This window comes from Lycorma delicatula, chromosome 4 (assembly GCF_047948215.1).
Source record: "Lycorma delicatula isolate Av1 chromosome 4, ASM4794821v1, whole genome shotgun sequence".
Classification (NCBI taxonomy): Eukaryota; Metazoa; Arthropoda; class Insecta; order Hemiptera; family Fulgoridae; genus Lycorma; species Lycorma delicatula.
Window position 1 is genome coordinate 115,849,955 of NC_134458.1, and position 25,160 is coordinate 115,875,114.

At 34.3% G+C, this 25,160-nt stretch overlaps 1 protein-coding gene and 1 long non-coding RNA gene across 2 annotated transcripts in view; one reads left to right on the forward strand and one right to left on the reverse strand.

The window, feature by feature from the left end:
- The window catches only part of Tob (Transducer of ERBB2), a 275,091-nt gene that overhangs the window by 165,854 nt on the left and 84,077 nt on the right, over positions 1-25,160 (reverse strand). The gene's annotated exons all lie outside the window — the stretch shown is intronic.
- LOC142323788 (uncharacterized) overlaps positions 1-25,160 on the forward strand; it is a 130,995-nt gene that overhangs the window by 45,787 nt on the left and 60,048 nt on the right. The window contains exon 2 of the long non-coding RNA XR_012756162.1: positions 13,354-13,503. This is a non-coding gene — a long non-coding RNA (uncharacterized LOC142323788). The remainder of the gene's footprint in view (positions 1-13,353; positions 13,504-25,160) is intronic.

Consider the following 25,160-nt stretch of genomic DNA (forward strand, 5'->3'; position numbering starts at 1 on the left):
ATTTTGATGAAATTAAAAAAAATCATGTTTTATTGATTTATAAGCTGATATTCTAATTAAAATGTAACAAAACATCATCTGTAAATTTTACTTGTTTATTACAATTATACGAAAAATTTCTGGCCTTTTTAGGTTAATATATAAGTATAAATGAGTAATATATAATGCTAAAAATATATTTAAATCAAATTTATATATACATATACATATGTCCTAGCAATCACGTGTTCGAGCAGCCTTGTTTCATTATTAGGTGAATGATATTGCTGTTGGTGGTGGAGAGTTAAGCAATGAAGTATACGTGGGGAGAAATTCGCGAAACCTAATAATAGTACAACAAATACAGAAACACAAACACACATATATATCATAAAGAACGGGATGGCGAGTTTAGGCGATGTGTCATCGTGGTCCAGGCAAAGCAGTGAGGAAATAGCTACCTAAGTATGTAGCCAAAACTAGAAAAACGCTTTTTTATTATATATATATATATATATATATATATATATATATATACCATACATAATTAACTTTCTTTGAGTAAGCACATAGATAAATATAATAGCGCATACATTTCTTAAAATCGGTTTTAACTAAAATAGTAAAAAACATCTGATGTAGACACCACATGACTTCCTAGTACGCCTATTAAATTACATATACACATTTTTAAAAGTACATAAAGTTTTATTTCATTAATGACTTCTTTTTTTTATTATTGAATTATTATTTATCGTAATTTTTTTTTACAATCAGAGGTTAATAATTATTAATAAAGCAATATATTTAAATTTAAAAAAAAGTTAAAAAAAAAAACAAAAGGAGATGAAGTCTGACTCGAACCGATATGCCTTCCCCTTGTAAGATCCAAATATTTCATTAATTAAAATTTAATTTGGCTATAACTATGGAACCAATGAAAATAATTACCACTTATGATATATCGTTGAAAAGCTCTCAATTAGGACTTATTACTGCACTAAAGAAAAAGTCCAAAATCCATATTTGTTTGGATTTTTATACACTTTTTAGACACTTTTGGTTCAGTCAATTGCCATCAAAAGGGTGGTTCGGCTGGAGCGACCGGTGTTCCGCTTGCGAGTATCAACCCCCAGTGAAGAAGCAAAGGGGACCCGTGTGCCTAGAGGCTGAGGGTAGAAGATCGGCCACGGACAGCGGCGAAAGGTTGTTGAGGACCGGTTAGCGCTTTGTGACAATGAATTTGTGACTGCCAACATGGTGCGTGGCTTGGCTGCGGTACTTAGGGACAAGGCCAAAGAAGTGATTGGAGCCGTTCGAGGACAGTTGACTACGGATAAAGGCAGTGCAGACGAGGTGACACAGACACTGGCGGTGAATCAGGATGGAGTCGAGCGTGTCCTGTGCTCTGAAGACGTGGGTGAACTTGATGAAGTCATCGGTGCACATTGGCGAAGGACGTGTTCCACAAGGTCGACATCAAGTGGGGTTTCCTGGCGGCAGGAAGTGATGAATGCCGTATCTTCCTTAGAACCATTGGACGAAAGGTTCCTATGACAATGCCATCAGGGGTCTTGCTCCGGGCTTTGGTAAGCGGTTGGATTCTGGGACGGTTTTGAAGGCTCCCGGAGCACTGAGGTGTTTTACGTTGATGATGAGAATGGTGACTGTTTGTGTTATAGTAGTGGCAGACGGGGATGCAGATCTGACGCGACATATGATCAAGGCGCTCTCTAAAGTCAGGAGAGCTGACGGCGGCAGGCTATTATAGTTAGGGCCGAATGATGGCTCCAGGGACCGATTTTGTAAGATCCTCGAATTCCGGACGAGGAGTGAGGACTCATCTGGTAAGAAATGGCAGCTACACCTCATTGATGTGAAGGAGGTTAATATGAAGGAGCCCCGGGGGCCCGCATCTACAGTGGTCACATTTAGTAAAGTGGGAGTGAGCATGCTGACCTGCTTAAGCAGGTAAAAGGTGGCGTTGGGGAAGATTTAGCGGACGACATCCTGTCACTTAAGAAAGAACGGGCTAACTCGATGGAGTTCCGGATCCGGGACTCCTGCAACAGACGTGAGAATGTGGTGCGACGACCTGGCACGCATGTGGGAGATGTCGTGGTGGGAGAACGATCTCGAGATGTGTGTACGGTGTCTTTTCACGTTAAAGGCCTGGATTTGGGTGCTACTCTCGAAGAGGTTGAGACGGCGATCAGACGAGAGGTGGGCGCTGAGGTGTCAGTCCGAGTTTCGTCTTTGCGGCCTGCGTTTGGTGATACGATGAGGGCGACGGTCATGCTCCCGAACCAAGATGCCAAGTTGTTGGCTGAAAAGGACAGGGTGCGAGTTGGCTGGCATTCCTGCAGGATTAAACAGAGGAAGGACGAGACCAAATGCTACAGGTGTTGGGGCTTTGGCCACAAAGCGGTGGAATGTTGTATGGCAAGGAAAGCCACAAGCGTGATAACTGCCCACAGGAGAAAAAGACTTCCTCTTTCGTCAACTGTAAAAGGTTATGTAAGAGTGGCTGCCAGTGGCTGCTGCATCATCGCTTATGCCCATAATGGGTTGCTGCTGGTCGAGGGAAACTCGCGGAACGAGATAGAGTTTAGAGCAACTCAGGCATGCAAAGTTCTCAGGTCGTGGAGTCTTCAGCATAAGATGGTCTTTAGTGCAGAAAAGACCACGAAGATGTTTTCGAAAGGCCACTTAGCAGAAACTCGTCATCCACGAGTTTTGATTTGCGGTTTCCGATTAGGTATGTCACTGTTCAGAAATATCTGGCTGTAATCCTTGATGAGAGACTTCAATTCAAGCAGCACTTTCAGTTTGTCGAAAGAAAGGCATTGTTGCTTTCTTTGGTGTTCGATGAGTAGTCCATTCAGATTGGGGGTTGAATTTCCGTACCATGCGGATTGTTTACACAGGTGTCTGTGAGGCCATAATATTGTACGCTGCGCCCGTCTGGGCTCATCGTATGCGATTTCAGAGTTATGGTGATGTTCTATTAAGAGCCCAGTATCTTCTTTTATTAGCGGTTCTCGGGGGCTACAGAACTGTCTCGCGAGAGGCAGTTTCTGTAATCGCCGGCACAAAACTAAGAGATATCGTAACTACGGAACGTAGCAAGCGTTATATTTCCAAGAAGGAAGGCCTTCTTACTTCAGAGCGTATGCATGAGATTGAAGACCAAGGTTTTGAATCTTGGCAAATTAGGTGGAACTAATCTTCTACAGATCGTTATACGCATGGTATATTCTCGGATGTAACCGGTTTACGAGCGATTAGGTGAGTTTCCTCCAATCGGATCATTACACAATTTCTGTCAGGACATGGTGCCTTTAAGACAATTTTGACTAGGTTTGGATTGGTTGATTCGGGCCTCTGCCCGGACTGTAGAGGTGAGGATAGTGAGGACCATATTCTTTATGTTTGTCCTCGGTACGAGGCTGAATGTACCAGAGTTGTAGGGAACTCGAGAGAGTAAATTCCTTTCTGGATCTGCGGGTCAATTGGAAGTCCCGCAGAGAATGGTTAGTAGTGGCTGGCTTCCTAAAATATCTCACACTTAGCAGATCAGCTGAGGGGGTATAAGTAGAGTAGTACTTCGGATGGGTATGGTACCACCTGGACAGTTGATAGGCCGGAGGTAGGCACATTGGTATTGCGCCCCGGTTTGTTAGAAACATATTGAACGTTAATTAATAGAATAGCTGTCGGCGGGACGGCGACTGCACTACCGAGGGCATGGTTATCCATGCAGCCTTGAGGTTTAGTACCCTCTTGACGATGGTCATTTTTATTGTGGTGAAGTAAATGCCACGTGGGACTTTGCGATAGAGCGGAGTGGGAGTAAGAGGTCTGTCCTTCTTTCCCTGGTAAACCAGACCGGAGTCCGTAATTAAATACATTGAAGATTTAGAATTGAGCACGTTAAGAACATTAAGGGAACTAGGACTAAATTCTGTTTTGCGATTAACATTGCTGGTGGTATGCATTATATTTACCAAATAGACTCGTATGTTTTGAGGGATTTACAGTCACTAGCAGTTTACTTAAAATGTAGAACTAGGCGCGGGGTTCGTGTTTACGCGAACTCGGTTAGCTAGTTCAGAGGGCAACGATGTAGGACAGTCAAGATATCCGGAAGAGGCCTACAACGAAGGCGAAGGCTGAGTTAAAAAATCAGTGATGTAAATGTCTACTGAAACATTTGCATCGGTGGCATCTCAACCGAGGCCTGACTAATTACTGTCAGGTTTAATCAGTTAGAGGGTCCGTTGAAGCCCATCAGTGCTATGAACGATGGGGAGGGGGTTGGTGTGGCGACCGGAATGTCCTAAGGCGTGTGTCTTCCTCTACCGGGGTTGAGATGTTCCACTGATCCACCTTCGGGTACTACAACTGAAATGAACGTATGAGAGAATGTGGAAGGGCGACTCCGCCGTCCTTCTGCTACAGGATTAGCAGGAGTTTTGGGACGCATGCACAAGGGTGCATGAACCCGTCGGTTATCCCCAGGCTTGGGCCTTGGCTGCGGAGGAAGCATGATGAAGTTGGGTTATATACCTCCTAGCTGCTCTCTGGGCTCGATGGATATGGGGCTTATTTACATAGGTTCGGAAAGCGAGAATTCCTCGAGTGCATTTATTGTGGGCAACAAGATACCCCCGAGCATTCGTTTTATGTGTGCCCCAGGTGGGCAAAAATGCCTGGTGTGGCTAGTGCCAGAAACCACCGTAAATTATATGTTGCGTGGTGCGGATGAGTGGCGGGCAGTTGAGGAGCTAGCGGCTGGGATCCTGAAGTCGAAGGAGGAGGAGTGAGAAGCAGATTGGCAACTACTGGTAGGGGAAGGGCGGGCAGCGCTAATCAGGAGGTGGCGGCTTGCTGAGATGAACCGCACCCGATGAGTGATTGGGGACCCCAGGGTCTCGGGAGACGAGCCTGTGGATTCGGCAGGCTGTTTCGGAGGGGGGTGTAAAGACCGTGTTCCGGTGGTGAGTTCCTTTGGGGATTCACCACTTGAGGCAAGGCATAAAAACCATAGCCCCAATGAGGACCCCCTGGAGGTCCTCGTTAGTGTCACGGCAATGACAGACCATAGTAACGGTGGTGGGATCCCTTTTGGGGTTCCCTCACTTGAGGTGAGGCATAGAAGACTAATTCCCTGTCGCTTGGATTGCTCTGGCCTGGACGGCATAGCCGGGCGCGCCGGGAGTCCTGAGTGGTTAGAGGCGAGGCACCTCCCAGGACCGCGTGATGCTTGATTGCAGATCCAGTCCTGCTTGGCTGGGGGGGGGGGGATGGGAGGGCACAACTAGATGTTACAGCAGTCCTAAATCCAAAATTTCAACATCCTACGGCTAATCGTTTTTGAGTTGGAGATACTCAAAAACTCGGCTAATCGTTGGAGATACATACGTACGTACGTACGTCCATGCATGTATACGTAGAGACGTCACGCCGAAACTAGTCAAAATGGATTTAAGGATGGTCAAAATAGATATTTCCGTTGAAATCTGAAAACCGAAATTTTTCGCAATCACAATTTTTCCTTTATTTCTTTCAAGGAAGAAAAAGTGCTTGTTTAATATATGTATACCTTCACTCAACTGTTACTTAGTGTTGTAAGACCCAGAACCTCAAGTTTTATTTTAAATACTAATATAGTAAAGCGAAATTAATACTTTATCGCTAATATTCCACCATTTATATATTTACATTATTTTACATTACTGACACTGCAGTTTTTATTAAAGCATATCGTGATAATTTTTTATGATTTCGCCAAGTGACTATAATTTATGACATCAAATCTGACCAATATACCTAGGGAAATAATATCCTCTAGGGATATTACCTAATTTAATGAATTAAATTATGGTCATTTAATTCAAAGTTTTAGCAGCGCACCATTAATCAATAGTTTTCGTCTACTAGTTTAATTTATACATATTTTATAGTGATGCAGGGAATATATGTTGCAAAACAGTGCTTTTTTCTTCACATAATAAAAAACTACTTGAAACAAAGCTTACTATACCATAAAGAAAATCCTCACCCATCTCTAGAATATTGTGGTTAATGGAAGCATTCAGTTAATTTAAAAAATATTCAGCTTGATATCCAATGAAAAATTAGGAAAAGGATTATGAAAGGTACAAGATTTAATTTTTTCAAGGATGATTGGAAAAAACCTGACAGAATTTTGCATAAAATAGGATGACTGTCTTTTTGATCATTTTATACCTTAAAAAATTGGGTTGAAAACATATCTCCATTTCATCTGGCGTTCTACTGGACGGAACGGGTTGATTTTTTTTATTTTGCTCGGAATGACCCATAGATATGTCATCGTCATCAAGCGTCATAGAACCCAAAACTTGAGTTTCCTCTGAGAATTCCTCAAAAAATCATTCTTTATTACTTAATTGAGGAAATTTCCAATGTTATAACTCACAGGAAAGTCACTTTGAAGCTCCGTTGATGCTTGATATATCTGCTGGTTATTCCGAGCAGAATAAAAATAAATCAGCTCGATCCGTCTAGTAGAACGTCTGGATGGATTGGAAATAGGATTCGAGCACGCTTTTTATCTGTGCTAGGTAAAGGAGAAAAAAAAATAGTGGTTGTGGGTGGACGTGTTGTAAATGGAATAGAGTTTTGGCTGATATTTTTAAAATTTATAACATTACTTTGTTGTAATAACGGGCTGTGGAGCAGCACGGGTCAACTAGTTTGTATAATTTTTATTTTCTAATAGTGATGATTTAGAAAAAAATTTGTGAATATCTTTATAAAGGATTATTAGAGTTGAACACATATATAACTTTTGTTTTCTTTATTCACTTTTGTTTAAGTTTATAAACTATACTACCAAACCAGACAGCAGATTAGAATTTCATTAGGTTAATTTGCCTAAGTTTAAAATAAAAATATGTCCTTTCGGAAACTGAAAGGACATTAAACATTTTTCAAAAGATTGAAAATTTATAAAAAGCAAAATATAATAATTAATAATAAAAGAAAGAAAGAATTATATTACAACCAGTGTAAAGATAACTTTTTCCAAATCAATAGATAGGTAGAGGATAAGTTGCCTGTAAACTGACGATTTTCATATTACATTATTCATGCAAGACAACCTTTTGTAATATTTCAAAGCTTGAATCCCCAAAAAAGGTAATTTTATTTGACGTGATTAATATTCAGTACACAGCTTGTCTATATTAATGGAATTCAGGTTCCATTTGTAAGGCTAATCACTAAAAATTCGGTGAAATAGGCATATGCTAGACCCAGATAAAGATATAATGGAAAAAATTTCGTCTTCCTTTAACTTGAGGTATAATAGCCGGTATTAGATATGGCAGTTTGGACATAGAATGCTTGTTATTGTTGAAAATTTCTCTGCCTCATTGCAAAAATATTTGTTTTTCTTAACAAATTAAGACATATCTTATATGTAGGCTACAATTTTTTTTAAATTTTATTTTCCAACAGCGGTTCATAAGATTTTAGTAAGCCTACTGTATTAAAAGGTAAAAAATATATTTTATTGTTTAGAAACACTTAAACAAAAAACAAAAAAAATCAATATTTTTTCTGTTTCAGCTATCATTTTTAGAAATATTAATCAGAAGGGTTTTGTATTGTTGTAATATGAATTCTTATTACATTTAATATAAACAAAAAAACCGGAAAAATCCGCTTAAGTGTCTACTTAAAATCAAGTAAATACATAGAAAACACACTCAAGCTCTCGCGTGCACACATACATCCTCACAAAAACAAACTCTTCAAAGTGTATTAGAGGTGGTCCTCGATTATCTAGAAACATGTTTTATTTTATTAACAAAATTGATCTGTTGGAAATGCTATAAGATTGGGTTTATGTAGACCACTCCAAGCGGTTTCAAGTAACCTGAAAATTTAGATTTTTTTACCCGAGTAATTTATGTAACTTTGATTTTTAATGAACCCATAAATTAAATTAAAAAAAAAAACATACGAAACTTTTTTTTAACAGTTATTACTATTAATATTCGGTTTGTATTAAGATGAAATGAATGAAGATCAAAATGAAAAAGTTGAAAGAAAAAAGTTTAACTATGTCAGGTGATTAAAATAAGATCTCTCAGAATAAAAGAGGAATAAATTTACTATAAAAATAGCAATAAGAGAAAACGCGTACTGCAATAAAATACGAAATCACAACTGTGCTACCCCCGCTTACCCTACGATCACTACTCTTGACTTCGCTAGTATCGCAGTTTTCTATTTCTAGCGTAAAGTGAGGAGTAGAACCCAATCATCTATGAATAAAACAAAACACATACACGCGCACGCGCAAAAGTATTTTTAAATATGTGTAAAGAAGGTTATGTTAATAATTTCAGTGATAGTAGATTGTTTAAAAAAATAACGTAGAAAAGAACTTCGAAAAAATGTGAATACAAGGTGAGGAAAAACGAGGGGAATGATTCCAGTCGGTAAGGAAAGTGATAATTCCAGAGAAAGGTCGTTATATATATATATATATATATATAAAACGAATAAGGGAGTAGGGATGAATAAAGAAGAAGGTAAAAGGGAATCGATTCCTGGACCTTCCCCACCCGGATTCAGACCACACCCCCACAACGAACGTTAAAACTAGGCCATTTGGCTGGCTGGCTGGGTTGGCCGAAACCGACCGCCGACAGCAGCAGCAGTATCGATCCTATGGCAATTCAGCTGCTTTTGCTTCAGCTGGTCTCACGGCATCGAACGGTACAAAAAGGAGAAGAGAATTTCGTATGAGAGTAGGGATAAATAACGAACACGAGCTGCATGATTCGGTGGTTGATGCTGACAATATTTCTACTATATCGTGTTTTTACTCGTATCCCAACCATATATCTATATAAAAACTATATATTATATATAAATTTATTTATTTTTTTTAATGGTAATTCCAATTAGATTTTTTTCTTCCTTATTGTTAAAGTTGTATGGAATTTCAAATATAATTCGGGGAGGCCGCACCCCTTATTGATCTAAAATTATTATTTTATGAATTTTTCACATTAATAAAAAATAAATAACATAAAATTATTTTACATAAATTTAACTTTTTTTTTTCAACGGTTATAAAATCGTCTTCGTAAATCAGCTGTTTAACAGCTAAGTTTCTTGTTTTAAACAGTTGCTTAACAACTAATTTTCAAAATCGAAGGTTCTGAGGTTCAATTCCTAGTAAAAGTTATAATTTTATAGGAGGATTTATATACTGTGGATATCGGTGAACTTTGGTAGTAGGGGTTCAATTAACCACACATCTCAGGAGTAATCAGCTCAAGACTTATGTAACTTTATTATAATTTTATTCTAAGCAAATCTTTCTCATGTGATTTTCGAATTCTAAGGTCTGAAGTTCAAATCCTAGTAAATTTTAAGTTACTTTTATACGGATTTGAATACCAGACTGTAGATACCGGTGTAGTTTGGTAGTTGAGATTCAATTAACCACTAGGAATGACCGGCTTAGCTTTAAGTTCAAGATGAGTTTTACGTTACAGGATTTACGTCCGTTGAGCTTTAAAGGTTTTATCATTAGTGAACGTTCTTTTACTATTCTTTCATTCTTTACCTGCGATGCAATTCAAGTATTATATTTTATGAAAGTTCATGAATGTAATTTACATTATTACGTCTCATATATTTAAAAACTGTATTTTTATGTATTATATTTTTAAAAGCCCACTGGGTTGTTCTAATGATTAAATCAGCTGTTTAACAGCTGATTTGCAACAATCGAAGGTTCTGAGGTTCAAATCCTAGTAAATTTAAGTTATTTTTTTTACGGATCTTAATACTGTGGATAACGGTGTACTTTGGTAATTGGGGTTCAATTAACCTCACCTCTCAGGAATGCGGCCTATCTGTACAAGACTACAACTCGTTTACATATCATCCTCATCTCATTGGACCATGGGATTACTTATTATTCACAGGATGAACAGATTGCAACGTACAAATTAAGCATAGAAATTAAATAAAAATTAATTCAATGGAAAATTCCGTATTGCTTTAGGCAAAGAGTGTACTGCGATAGTAGTTATCATTGAAAATATTAATATATACGAGGGTAAGTCAATTCGCAATGTAGTTATAAATTTTATTGCAATACAAATAGGAAACTTACATGTACATCATTTTTCAACATAGCCACCTTTGCATTTCAATGCACGTGGTCCATAGTTGCACAAGCTTCCTGATGCCCTCATAAAAGAAGGTTTTCGGTTGAGCTGCGAGCTAGGAATGCACCGCTTCTTTCATTATTTCGTCCGAGGTAAATCGACGGCCCCTTAATGCCACTTTAAGTGGACCAAACAAGTGGTAGTCAGAAGAGGCAAGATCAGGACTATACGGAGGATGAGCCAGCAATTCAAAGTTGAGTTTCTGGAGCGTTTCAGCAGTGTGGGCAGCAGCATGTGGACGGGCATTGTCGTACAACAACACAACAAATTTCGACAGCAGTCCTCGGCGTTTGCTTCGAGTTGCAGGCTTCAGCTTGGCAGTAAGCATCTCACTGTAACGCGCACTGTTTATTGTCGTCCCCCTTTCCTCATAATGTTCCAGTTCTGGGCCTTGTGAGTCCAAAAAAACTGTAAGCATCAGTTTTCCTGCGGACGGTTGGGTCTTGACCAGTTTTTTACAGGGCGAATTTGGATGTTTCCATTCCATACTCTGGCGTTTACTCTCCGGCTCGTAATGATGGATCCGTGTTTCGTCACCAGTGATGATTCTGTCTATGAAGATGTCTCGTTCGTTACCATAGCGATCCAAATGTTTTTGGCAGATGTCCAAGCGCGTTTGTTTATGCAACTATGTGAATTGTTTTGGGACCCATCTTGCACAGACTTCGTGAAACCCAAGTTTGTTGTGGATGATTTCGTAGGCAGAAACGTGACTAATTTGCAGACGATGTACCACTTCATCACTTCGTCTGTCTAAGGAAACCATGTCACGTGCACGCTCAATGTTTTCCTCATTTGTGGCGGTAAACGGTCGTCCGGCTCCTTCGTCGTGCGTAACACTTGTGCGACCATTTTTGAATTTTTCAATCCATTCGTAGACACTCCGTTGCGGCAACACACTGTTCCCGTACTGTACCGAAAGTCTTCGATGAATTTCGGCCCCTGATACACTTTCCGACCACAAAAAAACGGATCACTGAACGTTGCTCTTCTTTGGTGCAAACAGAAAGCGGAGCAGCCATGGTGAACGGCAGGGCAGTAATAATGGAACTAATCCAACAGCATCAATCCCGAACAGACACAACAACAATTAAACCACGCATGCGTCATCTACGCAACACGACAGTACTACCAAAATATATAAAAATATAACTAAATTGTGGATAATAATTGACTTATCCTCGTATATAAAAAAAGTAAATTAAATACTTTATTATGAAACAAGAGACAGAAAGAGTATGCATTTACTGATCGGGGGGTTTTCAATAAATCATCTATAGTTTGTAGTAGGAGTTTATAAACAAATATAACAGCAAGAAAGTTATTTAGCTTTTCTTCAAATGTAGCTGAACCCAAAGTTAATATAACGAGTTAAGAAAAGAAATTTTTTTAAATATATTTTTCAAAAGAATTCAACATTTCTATATTTTGTAAAATCAATCTGTACTCACTTACCATATTGTAATTATTAATTTATTTATTTTTTGAAATTCTTACATTTATTTTTTATTTCTGTGGATTTTAATCATAATAAAATTCTCTACTAGTTCAAAAACGTTTGTGTGTTTATTACTCATTTAACAAAGTTATTTTAAGCGAAACATAAAATATTGTGTTTTTCGACTCCAACCTTTAATTTTTACTCATTATTTCTGGAAGATTATTAAAAATACTGTTCTAGGACTTTTCTTTCAATTTTTCAGGACATTTTTAACCACTAAATTTACCTCTTAATTTGGATCTTTAGAATTACAATCTGACTTAATTTTATTGAAGAAATCAGGGCAGAATCTTTGGCCGGCCGATACCGGCTAACAAGCTTTTCGAACTTATGGTTATTTCGAACTTTCTTCCTTATTTTCTCCAGTAGAATACGTCCTGAAAGTTTGTTACATTCTTCAAAAGTTACTCTACATAGTTTTTGTTTTCCACAATAAATAAATAAAAAATCAAATTAAAAAACCAATAGCTTTAGAGTTCGGAATTTTAGTTTTTTGTCTAGCCGCATACTTAAATTTAGTCATGCAGCTACATGAGTGGTTTGTTTCATCGTTTGAATATCGCAGCAGTAATTATGAAGTCACTGTGCCAAACACGCGCGCGCGCATGTTTGGCACACACACACACACATTATGTATATATATGCGAAAGTTCGTGGCGGTTCTGTTCGTTTGCAACAGTATCACGCAAGAACCAACCGACCGATTGCTTTCAACCTTTCAGAATATATTAAAACTTCCCATGTTTAAAACCAGGACCTTTGGCTTAAGCCTTCCCAGGGAAGGTTTTAAGCCAAAGATCCAGACCCTAGACCCCTTAGGGGTGTAGTTAGGAATTTTTCCTCTTGGACGACGACCTAATACTGTTTTTGATTTCGTTTTTCAACTTATAAAACAATAGACTATGCGTTTTATAACATATCTGATTTTTAAGTTCCCTTCCTTAACCCCTACCTGAGATATAGATATTCTAGTGTAATGGAACGGGGAACCAAAAGGGATATGTTCGTCTACAGCAGGAGCGTATTAGAGGTTGTGTTTCTCAAGAACGAGGGAAATGTTGGGAAAAAGAGAGATTTTCAGGCAATAATTGTTATTTAACAGTATTATTTTCACAACCAAGGATAACAAACACAGCGAGAGTCCAGAGAGCTAGAAGATCCCTCCTCCGATGTATACACGTGTGTATATATATATATAGGGGCTGTGTGTGTGTGTGTGTGTGTATGTGTGTTTGATGGTGGGTATATATACATATATATATATCGTGTGTCCCACGAAGAGGTATACGCTTTTGACCTTGCATCACTCGCCTATTCATCCACTGATTCTATTGAAACTTCACCTTTTAACAAAGGTTCTAAAAGTGTTCAGTGAAAATTTCAACCTTCTGGGATTTATAGAAACAAAATTGCAGCTTTCAAATAAAAACATCAATTTCAGATAAATCACATTTATTATTCATTACAAAATATCTGTTGTAAAACAGATTAAAAATAAATAATGTATTGTTAACAAGCTTTTTAAACTGAATAAAGCAAGTTAATAACTAGTTATAAACATGACTAACTATTTAACTTTTTAATTACTCTTGTTGTAATTATTATCTGTTTTTAATCATTTTTTTTCAGTTGAAACCCAACCACCAAAGAACACCGGTATCCATGATCTAGTATTCAAATCAGTATAAAAGTTACTGCCTTTACTAGGATTTGAACTTACAACTGTCGACTTCGAAATCAGCTGATTTGCGATGACGAATTCACCGCTAGACCAACTCGGTGGGTGAATATTCTATGTAGTACTGTATTAACTTATTTGAATTCAAAATACCGTTAAGTAATACTCAGTGCTATTTTATTACAACACATTACTACATTAACAAAACATATCTCAGGACAAGAGAAAGAATTAAATCAACATAGATTTCTGATATCGTTATTATTTGTTTTGTTTAGATGTTTGTACATTATAGCTACGTGTAATTTCAAAGTTAAATATATTGGCGTATTTATTTATTCTGCTGAATTAATTATTAAATTCCTGTAACTAATTAAAATGCGTTTCTTATATGTACTAAAACGTAGAAAACTTTTTTTTAAAGAAGAACAGTTCTTCTTTGGGGGTACATCCTTCTATCCGCTTTATAGCGGGCTCGTATTGTATTTACAAACTGCTTGTTCTTCACTATTCTCTTTCATCCAAATCTAAGAACTTAAATAGCCTCTCCCGTATGTGCTCTTTCTAAAAGATCCTGATCTTCATGTAATTTACCTAACACATGTAATAAATATTCTAGCATAACATTGTGTTTTTTTACAGAACTGAAGAAAATACTGATTTTAAACCCTGTTTGTTCTCTCAATTAAAAAAAAAAAACTAAGTCGAACTTAGTTCATCATAATCATGAATAAAATTTAGCCTATCTTTTAAAATATTTACAAAAGAGCATACTCTCCATTTCAAGAAAAAAACCTTATCAAAATTTTCTTTCTTTTTTAAAAAAAAAGAGGCAGGCAATGAAAAATAATTTTAAAATATTTTACTTAAGCAAAATTTTGTAACCTTGAATCAAAAAATATGTAGAATCTCATTATTTGGTCCAAATTTAAATAAATTATTGTGGGATAAAAAAAAAATAAAAAGAATTAAAACTGTAGTGTCAAAATGCCAACAAGGCAAGTAAAAATAAATATCGTATTTATTTGATCGAATATAATTTTATGCAAATTAAACTCTAATTAAAATTGTTTCTATTAAAATATAAGAGAACATTATTTAATTCGTTAAGGTCTCCCAGCATAAAAACAGTCTGACATATTGAGATGCTGGTAGCACTTTTAACTATGTATTAAGTAAGTTCAAGTTGTTTAAAAAAAGTATACACAACCTGATCTGTAGCGGTAAAACTGCAATATTGGCTTTAGATCCGGTAGTGCATTGTTGAGCAAAATTTATTGGCCCCGCCCAAGTGAATAGTATAGTAAATTAGATTGCATTAGATAATGTTGCTAAACCAGACACTTATTCAACTGATATATTTTATTTGCATTTTTACTCGTATTATTTTTTTTTAGTAAATTTTCTCTGATGCAGAAATATTTAATTAACTTCTCCATAAAAGTTTTTGAAAATATTGTTAATCTTTTTTTACATGTTTTAATATTACAGGGATATTTTTTATCCAGCACAATCAATACCTACAGTGAAATACTTTATTTGATAAAAATTATTAGAACTCTTTATTTTTCTAATTTATTTCATTCAAAATGTGAAGTTCTTATTCATCTTCTTCAATGAATCTGTTTTAACGGTTTTAGTTGAACACTACAATCTTTCACAGTCTTAGATATCTTCCTTCATTTGTTTTTTTAGTTTTTTCTCCCTTTTAATCTCAATAACTATCCCAATTCTTCTTATTCCTTTTTCCCTCATTCCTTCTATAGGCTTTCACTGAAAATGATTTCTATGAAAGAGTTTTTACTAAAATATTTCGGTTAAAATAAATATTACCAGAATTACAAAATTTAATTATTTAGAATCTAAATTAAACTTATTTTCTCTATCGATATAACGTTGTAGTCTAGAATTATTAAAAGCTAAATCAAGTACTGTAGCTCCGTAAAATACTTTATTGTTTGGAAAATAGTGTACTTTTAAAATAAAAATTAAACGTTGAAAAAAATAACCATAAAACAGTTTTTTACCCGACTACGTACGAAGGAAAACTTTTAAGTGTGTTTTTAACTGTTATGTATGTTTTTTCCTTTATACAGTTTCACAGATTCATTAATTACAACCAAATTTTGGGTAGTAATAGATCTTCAGTGTTGAAGAAACATAGGTTATCTTAAATTGTCTAAACTAAGAACCGGAGAAGAAATGAATAATTATGCTATTTTCAAATTTTAATGATGGTATTCTATAAAACAATAAAAAATAAATACTTGCTCTTTTAATTTTTTCGAAAAAAATATCGTTTAGATATAAGCGAAAATTGTGCTCAGGAAAATAAAGCGAGATAAATCAAGTCTAGCGCCCGCCTGAACGCTTTATATTTCCGGTTTCCGTTGCATTGCATCGCTGTTAACATTCAAATTTTTATTTAAGTAGCACAACGTTTCTAATAAACTAAAACACCTATACCAGCATCGTATCTAGATGATTAGTATACTGAATGATAAAGTTATGGAAACAACAAAAAAAAAGCGCTAAATACGAGTAAATAATTCTTGAAAGACAAAAAAAAAAATCTATTACTAACTGTATACATCTACCTAGAATAAGTATGAAAAATTAACAAAAAATAGTTAAACAAGTTTTCTTTTTTTTTCTTAATGCGATATGAAATTTAATAATAATTCTACATTTTATATTGTAGTCGGGTGCCTGTTAGTCTTAGCAAAGTGGAGGCCATTAAAGTCACACTCTCATATAACCTACAGAAATATCCGAATACAACATAAAAAGTAGAAGTAATATTAAATTTCATATCACAGACTAACTTACTGTAAATGATACTGAAAAATGCCTATAAAAAAAGAAAGAAAACCTTCTTTAACTATTTTTTGCTCATTTTTATGATTATTCTAGGTAGATGTGTAGAATTAGTAGTCGTGTTTTTTTGTCTTTTAATAATTATTTTATATATTTTTTATCCGACTGTAAAAGGAGATGAAGACATGGGAAATAATTTATGAATTTGGATCAACAGAATTATAATCCAAGAGATTAAATCGGTTTTCATGGTAGGTAAGTATCTGCTGCTTTCATCCTTAGTAAAAATAGTGGATCTGAAAATGAAATTGCTCAGAAGAATAGACATTTTATGTATGGTAGTAGGAGCCCGTTGCCTGAAGGAAACCTTAAAAATATTTTCTATTCCATTCTGAGTAAATCGGGACTCCTCAACCTACAAATTTCCTTTTATACTTTTTCTCCCTTAAAAATCTGTGGATGTTGGTCAAAGCCTTTATATGGTTCATGCTAAGAATATTAGAAACATTATAAGTTAATGCCTTCATGATGTTATTTAATGGAGAACGATTATAAATGAATATAACTAGTGCTTTTATAATAAGCCATTCCATATTCCCAAGTACATGCTTCGTAAATATATGGTTAATTAATCGTCAAAAAAAAGCTTAATAGTGCCTCCGATGAAATTAAATTTTTTAATTATTCTTAAAATAAAATACCAGTAAAGTGAAAGTTTATGTTATTCAAAATTATACAACTTTATAACTATATAATTCAAAAGTTCGGCAGTTGGTCTAAATTCTTAAACCGAATATTTCCGGGGTTATTATTTTGTTTCAGAATTAACTATTTTTCTGTAGAATGTAACAACTTCTGTAGCCTAATTAGGGAGAAAAGAGGTTGAATATCTAGGGTAAAAAAATTGAATGATGTATCCAGAATCTAATAATGAATATAATGTAACGTTCAATCATTTTCTAATTTCCCATTTGAAATAACCGTCTTACATCTTTTAACAAATATACTCAATCTCTATAAAAATATATATAAAAGGTCTTCTCTTATTTATGTCTTTATGTGAGATCTTTCCTTGTTTCGAGTAAGGAGTGATTTACAAGTCAACTTCATTCATTGAAGTGTTTCTCTTCCGCTTTAAGTCTTCTTTTCCGTTTACGTAATTCCCTAAGATAGGTTTCAGTTGAAGGGCAAGTAGTAGTAGGACAATATGGCTATAAAAAAATCTGTCTTTACGTGTACAGATATATACGTAAATCCAAGCGATTCTATTTTGTATAAGTATGTATTATTTATTAATAGGTGTGGGCTTTAAGAAATTACTGATTATCCAACACCTTTAATTTAAAGTAATATCTAACTAGATATTACCTAAAACTATTTTACATAACTTGAATTAGTCAACTCGCACTACATATTCTACGGTAAAATAACAGAATGCCTAACCAAATAATCTATGATAATTGGGTGTGCTTTTAATAGCGTTTCTTTTTATGCTACTTATTTTATTTAATATATTTCTGGTTTACGGGAAATACTTTTTAAATATAATTTATAGACATAAAGTTTCCCTAATTTTAATTTTAATTTCCGGGAAAATTCCATTAATTAAACCCTAAATACCAAATTATATTTATAAGAATAAGTTTAGCAGTATCATTAAATAAGCTCTGAAATAATTTCTGAGGCATCATGGATCGGTAATAATGATAATCCATTCACAAAGATTAATTTCTTATAAAATTAATAAGAACTAAGAAAAGCGATGATAAAGCTAGGAAGCGAAGAAACGAGAGAAAAGAAGACTGATGTTAAAACAAATAAAAAGATGATCATGATGAATAAATTTATTAATAATAACCATAATGATAATTATTATAGCATGATTTAATGGTAAATGAATAAATAAACATCGTGACCAGATGTGATACACAATCACGATGTTTATTAGATAATATATACAATAGGCTGGTAATATTATGAGCATGAATAAGTTATTTAAAAAAAAGTAATAACATAATAGTGAAAAAATAAAAATAATAATAAATAATAAAATAAAAGAATTATTTAATAATAGAATTCATTTCAATTATATTTACGATTTTAATGAAGTTATCAAATTGTAAATTTTAGTTTCCGTGCAACAGCAACGAAGCGTGAATCATGAATACTACTACATACTAATAATTAAAAAATTGTTTTACTAAATTATCCAAATAACACGAAAGCACCATCTTCTACACAAGTTTTTTTTTCATTCGGTTATCGTAGTGTAATACAAAATTTAGTTTTTCGTAGTTCTCCTCATGCTAAGCAAACTGAACTCATGGAAGTACCACCTTAATCACATTGAAAAATGACTCATTTTCAAAAGTAAATAATAGACACGTTGTTAGGTTATTTCTGTATTTATAATTGAGTTTAACGGAACTAGTTCATCGAGGAACATGGGTGTACTACGACGCATTGCTCTTCCTCATACTCTACTGTTTGACTAGCAAATTAGAAAACGTTTCATGATATCGTTCAGTTTACATCAGGATAGAATTAAGAATAAAAACGTTATTTTAATAGAATAACTGAAAAATATATGGGCATCAATGACTTAAACTCTTTCTATTGGTGAATTCAATAAAAAGTGGGGATGGTCTCATACTATTTGGATATTACTGTAATTAGCTTCGTTCCGGTACTATGAACAGTGTAAACATCTTATATCTTATAAATACGTATTACATTCATATAAAATTTATATATTGTCTATTTTCACCAATATATATATATATATATATATATATATATATATATATATATATAAATAATATATATAATACTATATATATATATAGTATATATATAAAGTAATAGTTGAGATTCAAATTTTTTAAATAAATCTGTAAGAAATATTTTTTCAGATTTTGAACGTATAAATGTTTACATACTAATTATTTTTTGGACGCTGTTGTTTCTGATTTTTAACTTTCGTGTATGCAGAAACAACAAATAATATGGGAATCTTTTTTATTCGCACTTTAGGTATTATTTTTTTTGCACAACGAAAACTAAGATTTTTAATTTTATATATAATAGAGTGTGATGCTTTATGAAGCTGAAACATGGACGATGAAAAAGGCAGACAGAGAAAAAATTGAAGCTTTTGAGATGTGAGTGTGGAACAGAATGATAAATGTCAGATGGCAAGACCATGTAATAAATGAAGAAGTTTGAAGTAGAATCGGAGAGAAGAGGAAAATGCTAAATGTGATTGAATATAGGGAAAGGAACTGGCTAGGACATTAAATGAGAAGAAGGTGTTTATTAGTGGACGGGATAAAAGGCTTGGTGAATAAAAGGAAAGTTAGAGGAAGGATGAAATTTCAAATGATGGATTGGATTATGGAAAAGGAAAAATATGCTGAAATAAAGAGGTTAGAAAAGGACAGAACAAGGTGGAGAGCAGTAGCCATGACAGGACATGCCTAATGACATAACACTATGAATGAAACATAATATTTACCAATATTTAATTTTTTTATATTTCAAATTATCTGAAATTCAGAATAAGAGGACATTGCTCCAGTAGCAGCACTTTAAAGCGTGTAGTAACTTTTTTTTCTCTAAGCTGGTAATCTTATCAGTCGCAAGTGTTATAACCTTTCTTACATGAAGTAGGAAGATCTTTAGAATCTTTCTTCTGTAAATTTGACTAAAAATTGATTGTAAATTTGAATATTCCTTGTTCCAATTCCATATTCAAATTAATATTATAAATATTCCATTATGTGAACTTCATTAAAAAGGAACTGTATTCTTTTTTCCAATTCCATTGTCAAATTAAAACTTTTAAGAACTTGAATCAAAATATGAGTCGGAGCTATTAAAATCGCATATGGAAAATTACAAGAAGTTTGGTGTTCCCTTTACACCAGTATATTTGCGCCAAATCGACTTTTACACATTATAGTGCGAGAATAACATTTTCTTACCCATTTTCATTACTCAGATTAATTCTATTCTAAATAAAATATCTTGATTTTTCTTTGAAAACTTGAAATTTCATTTAAAATTTATGATAATGTAATCATAAATATTTTTTCAAGCCACTTCTAAATGAATTATTTCCTTTGGAAACTTTCAGACCATTCGGTTATGCTGGTGAGAGTGTAAAGCTCCGCTGAGACCTTTTCTTTCGATTGTCTTTATATCATCCCGATTTTATTTTAGCCGAAAGTTCAAACATGAATTCTTACCCAACGTTAATCTTTTTGAAAATTTTTTTGGTCTTTTTTAATCCCTCTCTTTTTTTTAAACAAAGGGGAGGTATGGGAGAATTTTTAATGTGGATACAATTTCTGATGTGAATTTACTATCACTGCATCGACTTCTGTGCATCTTTTCCCGAAAGAATCATCTTTTCCTCGCTGTTACATGATATTGAAATCAGCAGACAGAGTTTGTTGTAATGATGTTTTAGGTTTAACCATAATTTTTTTTAAACTCAAAAATATAAATAATAAAATATAATTATGAACGCCTCAATCTTTATTTATTATTGTTTCTTGTCTATTGTTTGATGATAATGCTATGTTTACTTTTTTAAGATTTGCTAAATAAAATTTTATTATTATTCACCCACCTACGAAAAAAATCTTAAACAAAATTTTTTATTAAATCTTTGAGATGTTTAGAACAGATTTTCATAATTTTGTCAAAATTAATATTATCTTTAAATTTTATGCGGGGAACTCATAGCTTTTTTTACGGACTAGGATTAAAGAATTTAATTATTAAAAAATGTTTTGTAAAAATAGCGATCCCACCAAAGTATCATAACTGGCATTATATACATAAGGAAATTCAATTTTATATAATAGTAGATAAAAAGCTCTTCTTTTACAAAAAAAGGAATCAAATTTATTTAATAAAGCTTTAAATATTTTTGCTTTCCCGCTATGTAGAATGATTCAGAAAGAAAGGGAAATAATTTGGGAGCTTGAAATAAGGAAAAAAAACGTTCATACAAACCTAAGTCCAAAAACGATTTGTTATCGAGCTACGGCTAGCGAAAACTTTCGCCCGGATTTCAGTTCCACCGGTAAAATGAGGTCATACTAAAATTTTTAAGGCATTATATAAAGGGTAAAATTGATGGTTTCTTATGTTTTTTGACCTAAAATTAGAATAAAACAGAACCCAGAACTGTATATTCCATAGTGTTCATGACATCCAACATAAAACAGAAATATTCGTTAACGAAAACCAGGTTTTGTTTAAGTTTAAAGTACAATATTTTTGTTAAATGACTAATAAATACGTAGACTTGATTATCAAAACTTGTAGAAAATAATTTTCGTTTTTAATAATAAAAGTTGATTTGTGTTTTTTATTTATAGACTTTATTACATCAATTTTCTCAGAAATAATTCTCTGCAACTTTTATTATAGTATTAAAATTTTCATTTATAACATTTTTATTTGCATATTTTACAGATATTAAAACATTATTTATCGAAGAAAATTACAATTATTGACTTACAGAAATTAATTTTCAATAGTTTTCTAATAAAGCAACCTTTCACCTTAAAATAACTAAATATGTTATTGCTGTCAGTGTACGTAAACTAGTAACTACCTTTCAATAACATTACATTATAACCTCCTGTTTAATTTTTTTTTATAATATCAATATCAAATCCGTTATTTTTAGTAACTGTTTTAAAACATTCCTTTTTCTTTGTTTACAACAATAAATTTTCATTTAATGTAATTAAATTTATTTTAATTCACAAAATAAATTTTAATGAGATATAAATATTAAATTAATTACAATTAAATAAATAATATTTTAATAAAAATATAAATTTATTGATAATAATTATGAATAAAGATGTCTTATTTCAATGATAAAAGGTTGGAATACAAATCAAACGAGTTCATATTAATAAAAAAAGCTTAATTCTTTGCCAAAAGTGATTAATATCTTTCTTGGCCATGTAGTTATGATTAATAGATTAAGGTTAACGTAGGATTAAAGTAGAGGTTTATTGGTATGAGTTGATAATAATGTCATCATCATTTTTAGAGCTAAATAATGTAAAAGTTAATGATAAAAAACCCCTTTATTCTTTCTTAAATTGTTTTAAATTAATACCTTGAATTATAAGATCATAGCTTATTGATTAATAACGGGTGATAAATGTAGTAAATATATTTTTTCTTGTCATATCTATTACTTTAAAATCCAGAACAGGAGATAAACTTTATACAAAGAGAAAGAGAATTAAAAATGTCGGCAAAGGTGATTTCTTTCCCGGTTTCACCCTGGCCCAATAGCATAACGGGCAAGTTTCTCAAGCTGGTGGGACACTTCAGACCCCGCCTTCTTCTAGACATGTAAAATGCATGAGGCATGCATGAAGGCTGGGGTCTTCAGCGCCAGTTGGAAGATCGCGCTTCTTGTGCTGATCCCCAAGAGCAAGGGAGACCCGAAGTCGCTGTCTTCCTACCGCCCATTGTGTATGCTTCACACAGCTGGGAAGGTACCGGAGAAGTCGTTAAAGGAGAGACGGGTTGCGTCAACAATTTACATTTCGAGATATTCGAAATATTTATTTTTACACGACTGCCCAAAAACGGTGTAATGTATTTAGGATGTTTGTTCCACCGTATCAGCTCAACGGCTGAACCGATTTAGATGTATGACCCCGCGTTCGAATTCTTACGTTACCGGGAGCGTCATAGCTATATATATATATTGTCGCCGAATGGCTTTGACGACAAGTTGCACTTACTAGCAATATGGTAGCCCTGAGAAGGGCTGTTGTCGTCGAATGGCTTCGACAGCTCGTAATTCATAACCTTGTGGTGGCCATAAAAAGAGCCATTTTCTGCGTTAGCTCTGAGAAGAGCTGTTGGGTCCGGAAGCTGGTTTTCGGCGGTCGGAGAGTTGCGACTTGTCCATTGAAGTCAGACCGGGGTTTTCCTCAGCGGCAGTTGGTCCCCACTACAGCGTAGCAGTGGTGGCACCCAGAGCCCCGCAGTATCGGGTCGGCGTCGGTCCTCCTTCACCGGAGCGGCCGAGGCGGTTTTCCCCCAGCGATCCCACGCTGGGCCGGCTACTGCTCCTGAGTCCGCCGGCCAGGGCGATTGAAGCCCGACGGGCTGGAACGGAAAGGTCGCGTCTGCGTCCAGAGGCTCCCTCGGCGGGCCGGCCAGGTCTGCTGCTCCGGCGGGTAGTTGGCATCCCCCGGGAAGTCCCACGTTGAGGCGGTCAGGGAACTTCTTCTGTCTTCTTCCATCTTCTTCTTCTTCTTCTTGGTCTTCTCCAGGTGGTGGTCGACCATGAATTGAAAATTCCCTCTCGAGCACACTCTTTTATTAACAAATCGCTCTTTTAATACGGGCTGGGGCTGCAAAGCCGCTATGGTGGGAGAACTGCGCGGTAGGATTGATGCTTGTATCATCGCGTACGTATACTGTGCGCCAGCTCACATCGTTGCTACCGTGTTCGTCCGCCGATATTAAATTAGGCATATATGTGTTAACAATATATATATATATATATATATATATATATATATATATATACACATATTTATTTATATATATGTTTAAATAAATCTGAAAAAATTGTACTATATACAAATATTATATAAAAAATTGTCACCCACACGCTCTTTAATTAATCTGTATTAAGAGCAATGTATGTCAGCAATATTTTTTTTAGCAGTCGTGTTTTTTAATTTTTAATATAACTAGTTTAATAAGAGTAGTTCATCTTCCGAAGGAAAGTAAAGAAGTCTATGGCACTGAAGGAGCTATTTTCATGCATCGGCTCATCAGACTTTTACAATTAAGAAAAATTTAAATATTACCATATTTGGATAATTATTCTCTAAAAAAATATATATATTCTATCTCCGTATTAAACAATCCTATTTTCATTTAATTAAGGAAAATCGTAAGTTTTTCTTGGCAATATTAAATAGGATGAATGCAAGTATAGGATAAAAATTAAGAAACCAGGCTTGTCTTGTTCCACGAGCAGCATTAGTTACAATAATAATGTCATTGAAATGAATGATCTTAGATACAAAAAACAAATATAAAAAAAAAATTGTGATCAGTAATTTTAAGTAAAAAAAAAGAGTTGTATAATAAAGAGCTGTACACATACAATGGAAAGTAGTTAATGTGTGCTAGACTGCAGCCTTCAGCTATCATTTATCATCCGTTTGTAAATCCACCGGTCACGTGACGTTGTGTTCATAGTCACCAGCAAATTAGTTTGACAATGAAATGTGATTTGAAGGCTTCTTTTAACAGTCACAAGATAAGAACAACTAAAACAATTGAAATATAAAATAAGCGTTTTCTTATATCCTTCATTTAATAACATCATTTTTCATTATTGTGTTTATACTTTTAATTTCAATATATTGCATCCTAATTTATCTGTTTCATTTATTCTTTTCTTATATTCTTACTTTACACTTAATGCTTTTTTTTTGCCTTAAAGAGTTTCTTTTATTATTACGTTATGTTAATAACCTTCGATGGATAAATATATAGTGTTTCATTAAAATCTTCTTTTTTTTCTTCACATCAGAGTATATTGATTGATTCTTCATATTTCTATTTGAAGCAACACATTTCAAAATATTTTTTTTACTTTTTTACAGTCTAATAATAATAATAGCCTCTGACATTTGTGAACATGAGAGGCTTCCAGAGGTTGTTGGGATGGGAAGTGTTGGGGGAGGAGACCCTCAGTGACCACAGGCTAATGACTTTTGAAATTGGCGATATTATCCAGGAAGAACGGGCAGGCACCAGGAGCGTGAGGTTTCATTCAGGCAGTGTCGCACAGTTCAACCCACCGGGTTGGTCTAGTGGTTAACGCGTCTTCCCAAATCAGCTGATTTGGAAGTCGAGAGTTACAGCG